The sequence below is a fragment of the Callorhinus ursinus genome, unplaced genomic scaffold, assembly GCF_003265705.2.
Source record: "Callorhinus ursinus isolate GAN/ISIS: 27379988/994484 unplaced genomic scaffold, GSC_fseal_2.0 scaffold32, whole genome shotgun sequence".
Taxonomy (NCBI): Eukaryota; Metazoa; Chordata; class Mammalia; order Carnivora; family Otariidae; genus Callorhinus; species Callorhinus ursinus.
The window spans coordinates 1,109,061-1,120,275 of record NW_027397094.1 but is presented as its reverse complement, the minus strand read 5'-3'; the positions used below and the strand labels follow the sequence as shown (position 1 = coordinate 1,120,275).

At 40.1% G+C, this 11,215-nt stretch overlaps 1 pseudogene; it reads right to left on the bottom strand.

Moving 5' to 3' along the window:
* Window positions 1-6,415: 6,415 nt before the first annotated feature.
* Window positions 6,416-7,241, bottom strand: LOC112807972 (high mobility group protein B1 pseudogene; annotated as a pseudogene).
* Between the last annotated feature and the right edge of the window lie 3,974 nt (window positions 7,242-11,215).

The following is an 11,215-nucleotide window of genomic DNA, read 5'->3' as shown; positions in this document are numbered from 1 at the left end:
AGGACTCTTCTTATATCAATTTTCTTTATCCTCTGCAGTTTTGCACATTCAATAGGTATTTAATGAATTGAGTTAAATCCTCCGATAGTCACAGAAGAAGCAGGTTTCTATTTCTTCTGAATCCTTCTAGAACAGCAGAGAAGTTTGCAATATGAAAAGGTAAGAAACGAGCAAGAAGTGATTTCTCGTACTCCAGCATCATACTCCTTCCGTCCAACACAGCACTGTCAGAATTCTCACAGTCACGACGTCTAGCCTTGTGTCTGTGACATCAGGACCTGTGGCTAGGGAAGGGGCTGGAGGAAGGAAAGTCATGGGTAGCAAAGCCAGAAGGATACATGAACATCCTTAAAAGCGTGTTTCTTCTACATTTTCCATTTCACAAAAACGTTGGCAGGGTTGCCCTTTAACTTAATGGATATATCTGTCGTATATCCTCAGAAGGCCTAACTAATCCAATTAAGACTTTTTTTTTTCTGTTTCGATACCATTAAACTTGCTTTCTCTTTGGTAATAAAGGAGAAAGACAGAGACACTTGACGTGATCTATCATATGCCTAAATGCTGAGGATGGTCATAAGCCCTTCTCCCTAAATAACATCCTTATTAGCAAGGCCGCTCTCCAGAGCTTCCCCGAGTTTTCTAGCTTGCTTCTTACCTCTCCCTGGAGTAATAACCCACTTAAGAAGAACATCATCAAAGAAAACATCAAAGTGAGCATTTGGAAACCTACTCTAGCTGTAGGATTTGTATCCCAATTTCCTCTAGCATTCACAGTCCCAGGGAAGGAAGCTAGTCCTTCAACCTAAAGCTCACGATTACCATTGTCATGGCCATTAAGTTAGGATGTGCACTGGGATTGTAAAGAACTTACCAGTATCCCCCTCTCACTACTTTTTAAATAATCACAGAGAATTTAGTGGGAGGGTACAATGCTCTTATTCCTTATTCTGACCTGTAATGTGAATATGACTACTTGCCACTTGGTAAATATTGTCCAAACCCAGTTTGGATGCCAAGCATTTTTACCTTCACATACTTAAAAAAACAAAAACAAAAACAAAAAACCTAGAGTGCTTGCTTGTTCCTATTATCCTGCACCATTATAGGTAGCAGGAGGCCTTTCTCTTTTACCATGACGTGGGCAGATTAGAGATCAACAGAAGGGCATAACGGCTTAAATAAAACAAATAACAAAGCCACCTGCCTAAAGGCAAAACCAACACTGGGAGTCAAGTCCCGGTACTTAGGATTAGTGGCTACAAAAATGTGCTTTCTCTGAAGCAGCACTGTTCAAGGAGATACTAAAATTCACCTCTGTTGTCCTTCCACTAAAAGGAATAGAGTTCTTGCTGTAATTTTATCCTCGTTACAACAGATGCTACATGAACTCGAGCGGAGTTGAACGACATACGTCCTGCCATCCATGGAGGCAGGAGAGATGGAAGCGGTGGGGAGAGGCACAAGTTCAAGAGCGTGGGGAAAGGAGAAGCATACACACTCTAATGTCATTGAAAGAACAGAAAACCCAAGGCTCTTGTAGAGGCCTGCTAAGGCTGTGGCACATCGGCAGCCGATTTTAAGAAATATCATTTAGAACAGGCGACTTGCAGTACAAAGCATGACCTTTGTTTTCTTTCCTGCCTCAAATTTGTCAAAACCTTTGACCAATTTTCCTATGAACATGAATGACTGCTACAATATTTCACTGAATTCACATATTTCTCAAAGCAGCAATACAATGCTGCAGTATATTTTAAATATTAAGTGCATGATTGCTTATATTCACGTAATTTCTGAGGAACCTATACCAACAGGGTCAGGGTACCCATATATGATGCATCTCCAAGGCTAAAAAGCAAAATGCTGTTCATGCCTGTATAAACAGCCAGAAAAACTATGCATTGTGTTTCAGAGAAACCTCTGCTTCTAGAGATTATCATTGCACGAGAACCTCTGCTTTTATGAAGGAAAAAAAATAACTCACTCTGTGTTAGAACGGCTGTGTTTTGTGAAAGAAAAACTGCGTCTGTACTAAAATAACATAACATGTCCCTAATTAAATCTTTAAAATTAGCATGTGGATCAGGGAGGAACTTTCTGTTATCTCCTAAGTGTTTTGTTATTTAAGAAGTCAGCTTCTGGGGGCACCTGGGTAGCTCAGTAGTTAAGCATCTGCCTTTGGCTCAGGTCATGATCTCAGGGTCCTGGGAACAAGCCCAGCATCGGGCTCCCCACTCCGCACGAAGCCTGTTCTCCCTCTCCTGCTCCCTCTGCTTGTGTTCCCTCTCTCACTGTCTCTCTCTCTGTCAAATAAATAAATAAATAATCTTAAAAAAAAAAAAGTCAGCCTCTGATGGGTGCTAGGACCTTCCAGCAACGGATGAGAAATGGGGGTGTGTCTATACGGGGGGAAGATCTCTCAGAGACGCTGGGATTGTCCTCAAGGAGCTTGCAAACCTTGAGTCTCCTCTTAGTCTGTCCACAGGTGGACCCTCACCTACTCCCTAGCTCATTCTTAGGAGGAGACATTTCCAACCTCTCTACGCGGCTCATGGTAGCCTGTTCCTGCCCTTTGTCCCTTAGTGCACCACACTGCTGGCCCCTCAGTTCTCTCTCCTCCCCATTACCCGGGAAGCTGCTGAGATTTGTGTTTTCCCCTAAAGGAATTGTTTTTTAATTTCTAACTTCTGGAGATCTGGAGTCAGTTTCTTTACTGCTTTAGTGGTATGTTCCAGTCTGCTCCCCAGGACCTGATAGATTAAACCGATAGATCTGTGCTCTAGCTCATGTTCCCAGAATCAGACAAATTAAACAGACTGGACTGTTGAAATTATTTCAGAAGATAAACAGCTACAGAATGGAGATAAACTATAGAAAGTTGGGAACGTGGGTAAGTGAATTTCCTAGAAAACATTTATAGCAGATGGTAACCAGTCTCGCTGTTATAAATGAATTCCAGAGACACTCAGAGCAGCTTTATGAAGTTTTGCCACAATAACCAACAGCAGCCAACCCGCACAGTGAACACAGAATGCTCAAGCACTGTGCGCACCTTCTTACATTAAGCCCGTTTCTGCTTCTACCAAAAATCTGTCTGTGGCGAGACACGGCTTAGAATATGGAGGCACTCTGCAGAGGAGGAAAACTTTTCCTTCTTCTATTCCAGGTTCTTTGGTCAAATAATTAAATTGTCATAAGACAGATTAACAAGAGAAAAAACAATTTAATTCCATGTGTCTGGGCGCCCAAAGATAGGAGTCTCAGAGAGGGGACAGAAATGGGCAGATTTTATGCCTTTTCGACAGAGAAACAGTAAACCCCACACAAAGGGGTTTGGGCTGGGCTGGCTAATTTGTGGAGAAGCAGCAAGTTTCGTTTACATAGCTTTATCCTCTGGACACAACGTTGTCTCTCTGCCTCCTGGTGCAGGGGGAGGACCTTCCACCAGGGAGACTTATTTCCTCTGTTGCGGGGACAGAGGAGGGTCTGAGTGTCCTTCCTGCACCTGCTGTTTTGGGGTGTAGCATATTTTGCTCCCGTTCAACACTAATCTGGAAGGCATGGGAAAAATTTGCTTTGGGAAACTTGAGAATACTTCCCTTGTGAATTACTGTCTTTATGGTTTTCAGATTATAAGCTTGTGTTTTATTCAGTCCCAGAGCAAGATAAGACTCGAGTTGCTGCTGGAACTATGCATTGTATAACCATGTGTGTGCACTCCCCCACAGGGCTCTGGAAACTTATGCACAGATGAGCTCTGAGCCGTCAGACCCCCAGGCTCAAAACCCAGCCCCTCTACTCACTGGCCATGTGACACGGTGTTACTCCAACCCTCTGAGGCTTAGCTGACTCATCAGTTAAATGCACACACTTTGACTTACCACATCACCTATTTGAAAAGGCTAGCACACTTCCTGAGTCACAACAAATCATTATTATAAAAGCAACATTATCAGCATGTAACTTTAATGAGGATGATATGAATCCATGTCATCATCAATACTGAAACACCAGAATTAAAGTATCATGAAGTAAACTTTGCACCAAAATCAACTGCAAAATTTGTCCTCTTAATCCTTTTTGCATTTTTGACTCAGAGGATAAACAAATGCCCTGTTCTTGAGTTAGACATACATATTTGTTTATGCAGTTAATCAAAAGCTTTCACTCAGACCTGGAACTGAACCTTGGGTGTGCCCATTAGCAGCTGTGTTTTCAAACAAGTTGCTCAATCTCTCTATCTGCCAGTTTCCTCGTCTCTCAAATATGAAGGTACTTACCTCAGAGTAAGCAGGTAAGTATTTCGTGAGAGAATCCACACTCTCCAGCACTCAGCACACATAGCAGGTGCTCAGCAAATCTTAGTTCTGCACTGGATTAATGTACTAAACTTCCAAACTGACTATGATCTCTAAAAATGCATATCTTCGTACTTGTCATTGCATTTGGCCCAGTGTCGTGAATGTATTAGGCATTTGTACGTATTTCTTAAGTACTCTTTTCCTCCTGTCCGTACCCATAAATTTCTGCCACTTCAATTAACACATAGGATCATGCTGGAAAACAACTGAAAGTTTGTTTTTACATGTTACTGGATTTACAAAGTGCTGAGCTGACACTTCCTTGCTCTCGAGATGCTAAAGCACAACTGGTCCCTGTGTTCCCCTGGAGTCTCTCTGCAACCCGTCTCCACACATGCCCTGCAACACCGTCCCCAAGCCCAGCCCCAGCCATGGACAACATATTTTAAACCTCCAAATATGCCTGAAATTCACTCTATGGGTGCTTCCATTTTTTTTTAAACCTCTGCAATTATTAGTTTATTAGTATCATCCAGGACTCAGATGTTCAGTATTCCTCCTGAAATTACATAAACAAATGCAAATGGAAAGAATCCAAGTCAAAATTATATAACAAAACAGCACTCCATCACAAAAGTGTGTAAAATTACAAGGACGCTATTTTAAAACACTGGCACTTTAAGAGAACGATAATCTCAAAAAAACCACAAAATTACCAAATTGTTCCCTAAACTGTTAAGTAGATAAACATGACTCTAATGAATGAGTTAGGGTTTTGTAAAGAAAAATCAAATTCAAATCAGATAACTCATACTGAAATACAAAGTTTTATGTGTCTTCTTCCCTTAGGTCTATTTGACTTTTATAAAGGAACAAACTATAATATAGGAAAATATACCTGATTTTAAATGTGGCATACATTTTAGAAGTTGGCCCAATTAATCAAAAATACCTTTAATGGAAAGTCAAGTTTCCTAAGAAATCCATATTCAGATAAATAGGAGAAGACATTTACAGCCAGCATGTTTTTCCAGAGCCTTTGCTGGGACTAATGTCAACAAAAAAAATTTAATATGGCAGTCTTGTATTTTAAGCTCACGCTTTTGGGGATACATTCTCAGGTCTTCTTTAATGTGGGAACTGCAGATATAACTGCCATTACATGGTAATGAGAGTTAAAGAATGTAGAGTCCTCATGTAAAGATTAGAACATACTTTTCTCTTAGTCCTTCAAGGACAGACTTTTCAAAATGTTTGATTCTACTACTCCCATGCTGTGAATAGACTGGTTACTATTCACTTTATAAATGTGACTGGGCTATGTGAGATCTGGTATCAATCGATCAAGATTTGAGTTTCAGTTATGAATGAAAACTGTCTCAATTCAACTTTTATTACCCTCATCATGAGTATGCAGGGTGCAGACAAAAGCTTTTTATCAGCTAACTATATGAAAAGATAAACACTGTAATAATCCATGTGATCCAAAATGGGCAAAAACAAAAGACTAGCTTCCCCTCAAGAAGAAAAATTTCACGGGGCGCCTGGGTGGCTCAGTTGGTTAAGCGACTGCCTTCGGCTCAGGTCATGATCCTGGAGTCCCAGGATCGAGTCCCACATCGGGTTCCTGCTCAGCGGGGAGTCTGCTTCTCCCTCTGACCCTCTTCCCTCTCGTGCTTTCTATCTCTCATTCTCTCTCTCTCAAATAAATAAATAAAATCTTAAAAAAAAAGATAAGAAGAAAAATTTCAGACCAAGAAAAAGACAATACTAATAAAAAAAATTGTATTTACTTAGAAGCATTCAGAATGTCACTCAACAAAACAGCTGCAACTTTGTTTTTTTTTTGCAATTACAGAGTGGTATTCAGTTAACAGAACAACAATTATTTCGTAGAAGCTGCATCAGAGACAACTGAAGATGAAAAACTACCATCCCCATATATAACTAATTTGTGCTGTGCACCAACAAGAACCTGCTTTAAATTTCCATGCCAATTTACAACCCCCATACTGGACCAGGCAAGGTTAGTGGCTATTGAAAATACCACCAGGACAGGGCTATCTAAAGACACATTCAGTAGTGTGTTAACTATACAAAAAAAGACACTGTACAGTTTAAAAACAAATCTTACACAGCCTTACATTTCAATTTTTTTCTTTAAAAGGAGTGAGTTGTGTACAGGGGGGTTAAATGCTTTATAGACAAGAAAAAATAACTGCGCTAGAACCAACTTATTCATCATCATCATCTTCTTCTTCATCTTCCTCATCTTCCTCCTCTTCCTTCTGTTTCTTGCTCTTTTCAGCCTTGACAACTCCCTTTTTTGCCGCATCAGGCTTTCCTTTAGCTCGGTACGCAGCAATAACCTTTTCATATTTTTCCTTCAGCTTAGCAGCCTTCTTTTCATACGGCTGCTTGTCATCTGCAGCAGTGTTATTCCACATCTCTCCCAGTTTCTTTGCAACATCACCCATGGATCGGCCGGGATGTTCTCCTTTGATTTTGGGGCGATACTCAGAACAAAACAAGAAAAAGGCCGAAGGAGGCCTCTTGGGTGCATTGCGATCCTTGAACTTCTTTTTTGTTTCCCCTTTAGGGGGGATGTAAGTTTTCATTTCTCTTTCATAACGGGCCTTGTCCGCCTTTGCCATGTCTTCAAATTTTCAAATTTTCCATTCTCTTTAGCAGACATGGTCTTCCACCTTTCTGAGCACTTCTTAGAAAACTCTGAGAAGTTGACTGAAGCATCTAGGTGCTTCTTCTTGTGCTCCTCTCGGCAAGTTTGCACAAAGAATGCATATGATGACATTTTGCCTCTCGGCTTCTTAGGATCTCCTTTGCCCATGTTTAATTATTTTCCTCAGCGAGGCACGGAGTCGCCCAGTGCCTGTCTGGCTCTCACTTGCCCCGGCGCTGTCTCTATGGAGCTCAATGTACTGCCTATGGGTGCTTCCATTTTACGGAGACTCTGGCCTCAGCTAATTCGTTGGAACATACAGGATGATAAACTAGTTCCTACGAAATAACCAGCTTGCTTTGTATTTTCTTACAAGTGAATCATTTTAAAGGATAAAGCTTTTATCTACAAGAAATAAAATTATAATTGCAGAAATTAAAACACTATGACCAGATTATTGATTCTTTCCCCAGGTGCTAATAAACAAATTGGTTGGGGGTATAGGAAAGGCCATTGTTATATCTATTTTTCATTTGTATGTATTCTTTCTAAACTGTTGGCATTTAGTAATTTTAGTATCAGTGGAAGATTTAAGGCTATTATAAAATATTTTTCCTATTTCTAGTTTCGTCTCTTATTGATACCTCAGTTAAAGCAAGTTGGTAGCACATGCTATGATATTTCTCTATTTATCTAACATTTAAAAAATGTGTTTTGGATAAAGCAAAGGTGTATTTCACTAACATAACATAAAGTACAATTGCCTGCTATGCATGGACCTCAGGCAAATGCATCAGCTTCTGGGTAGTTGATCTGGTTTATGTTCCTTTCATTCTATGATATTTTTTGTATTATTTAAAAAAATATTTTATTTATTTATTTATCAGAGAGAAAGAGAGAGAGAGCACAAGCAGGGGGCGCAGCAGAGGGAGAGGGAGAAGCAGGCTCTCTGCTGAACAGGGAGCCCGATGTGGGACTCAATCCCAGGACCCTGGGATCATGACCTGAGCTGAAGACAGACACTTAACCGACTGAGCCACCCAGGCGTTCCAGTATTTTTTGAATTATTATAATATGTCTTAAGCTGGGATTGAGAGACTTTTTCTTACACTTTGTTGTTGTTGCTTATTTCTTTAGTTTGCTTGATGGTTTTTAAGGTGAGCTTGAGATATCTGGTGGTGTAATGTTTGCAAGTCAAGTTCTAGAAATAAACAGCGTGAAGTACAAACCCAGAGCCGAGTTCCTTGGCCACTCTCAGCAACAGTTTTCTCACTTGTAAAGCTAGAATAAAGTGGAGAGCCACTTTTTAGGGCTTTTGTAAGAATTAACGAGATAAGGCTTGGGCACTGTTTATAACACAGAGCCTGACCTTGCCTGTGCCAATTCATACCAACTATTATCACTAGGATCGTTCTCCTTTATACCAAGATCATTTTCTGACAATCAGGTTATTATTCATCATTTCCTCCAGGTAAAAATAAAGAAACATTCAAAACTTAAGAACTCCTTTTTAAAATTTAGTGTTCATACCCAATCTAATGCACCTGGGGGGCAGGGGTGATGGCTGACTGAGGACAGGTGTAGAAACCACTAACGTTGTAAGCATGTCAGAATATGGACCGTGATAAGACACCACTCATGAAGACTGTGGAATAGACATCAAAATTATATTTATTATGCAATAAAGTAAAATTCAGCATTGTTTTTATAGAGGAGAGATGGAACCCCTCACCCTAGCTACTTAACTCTGGAAAATTTTACAAACTGAGCATGTGGTCACCTTGGTATAAGTTCCTTCCCATCAGCTACTGTGCAGATGTGTGTGATGGGGAGGAAAGAGTGAGCAGGATGATTAATTCTGGGGTATGGAAGAGGATCCAGGGGTGTCGTCTCACAAAGGAAAGAGCCAGGTGGTGCCACCAAGCAACAGAAGGGCTGGGAGACACTGAACATCCACACGTGACCATCGAACGATTAACCTGTAGCATGTAGGTCCATAAAACTGAGGTAGAAATTCTGATATTCCACAAGATGACCTTGGGTAAGATATTCAGCTTTTCTGTTAAATGATCATTTAAATGGTAAGTAATCATAGAATGGGGATAATTAAACTAATTAATGGTGGCATTTTGTTTAATAGGAGGGCATTTAGTCAAAATATTAACCACTTTTGTTAGCTAGTGACTCACGGTTTTGCCTGATGCTGACCCTGTCCCTAAGGTTAGGTTTTGTAAGAAACTCTTATTCATCAGAGGCATATCTGAATGTTATCAAGGAAAACCTACAGAAATGCAATATGTGTACACGGGACATGGGCATCGAGCCCAGGCAGGGGGCACCTGTGCTTTTTGTACATATGAGTCTATTCTTGGCGGGTTGCTGCACTGTCTTGTTTTCAAAATTTTCAGGGGGGGGGACTTTTCTGTAATTACAGTCACACTGACAGTCATGTCCACTTACTAGATAGGGATGGAATTGAGTGCATTTCACTTAAAACTGAGAAGGCTTATGGTGTCCACCTGGTACGGAGGAAAAATCACTGACTTTGTGACCAGGAAGATCCTGTTTGCCTTTTGGCTCCAGCACTTACTAGTTCTGTGATGTGGGCAATTTATACCCTTTCTGAGCCTGTTTTTCATCTACAATGTGGAATAATAATTTTTGCTTTGCAGGAGTGTTATGAGGGTTAAGTATAAATTACTTTCTGGTTCATAATGTTGGTATATAGTACTCAATGAATAATAGTCAATATTATGAATATGATTTTAACAGTAAGCCATAGGAAAAAGTAATGTCACATGGATTCTTATAATCCATCAAAACAGGTTGTAAAAATGACTTATGGAAACATCTACCATGGCAATGACTAACATTTTTGAAAAGCTTTATTTTTCCTTTGAGAACCAAAGCCCAACACAGTGACTCTGCTTTCTGTCCCTCTTGCCAGGAAGTATAATATCTGTGATGCATTGACTAACTCTAATGAAAGTTTTTATTCTTAAGACACCAAGTTATTTCCCAACACAGAACATAAGGTCTTTGCACTCATGTCAGCATCAGAGACACATTTCTGGGAAAGAAATAGAGAAACCTGGGGCGCCAGGGTGGCTCAGTTGTTAAGCGTCTGCCTTTGGCTCAGATCATAGTCCCAGGGTCCTGGGATCGAGTCCCGCATCGGGCTCCCTGTTCTGCAGGAAGCCTGCTTCTCCCTCTCCCATTCCCCCTGCTTGTGTTCCCTCTCTTGCTGTGTGTCTCTCTGTCAAATAAATAAATAAAATCTTAAAAAAAAAGGAAATAGAGAAACCGAACACCAAAGTAAAAATGAAAATAGAAGTACACAGCAGAATTAAAAAAAAAATGCCTGAATTGAAAAATACACTGATCAGGAAACATCCAGTTCATGAATTAGAAATGTTTAAAACCGCCATTTTTGTTACTGACAGACCCATGCAGCTCACCTGATGCTCCCCTGTGTTTCTTTGAATGGTCTAGTGCCGTCCAGGGAGACATCCGCAAGAAAATGGTTTCTTCTTCTGTACCAACAAGAGGAAAACAAATGGACTGTTCCTCCCATACACCTTGGAGGTCTTCCCTCTGCGGGCTGACCGATCAACAAATCATATCAAAGAAGGATTTTGTGTTTTTTGACACTATGTTTTTCCTAGCTGGAGGTACTTGGAGATTCCCAAGGACTAGGCTCTTGCATAAATTCAATATACTCTCTTTTATTAAAACAGTCAAGCTGTTTATCCCCAGAAATTATTGACTGAGTCTATGTTTAATTTTACACATATGTGTGGATGCAACAGCCCTTTCCTTGAACGACTTAAAAAATGGTATTCATTAAAAGTCCCACGTTTACATATTTTATGCACCAAATGAGCAGAATATTCATCAAATGAACCAAATTTGAGATGAGGGGCTGACGTTAGGAGGAGTCGAAAAAGAAATCTGAATTAAATCTTTAAGTAATGAGGAAAGATTACTTTAAAATTACTTCATCAGAAAAAGGAAACATCATTGTTTTGGCTGTGTTTTATAATTTAATAGCTTCAAAATGTATGTAAATATATAATTTAAATATATATAATACAAATACGATCTAATTAGGAATTCCTCTATCTACTAGTAGCTCAAGGACAAGTTTCTTCTCCATTTCTAGGAGGTTTGTGCAATAGTCACATCTGTGACTCTCCTGATTGTAACTGGCTAGCTGATCTATCTGCACGGC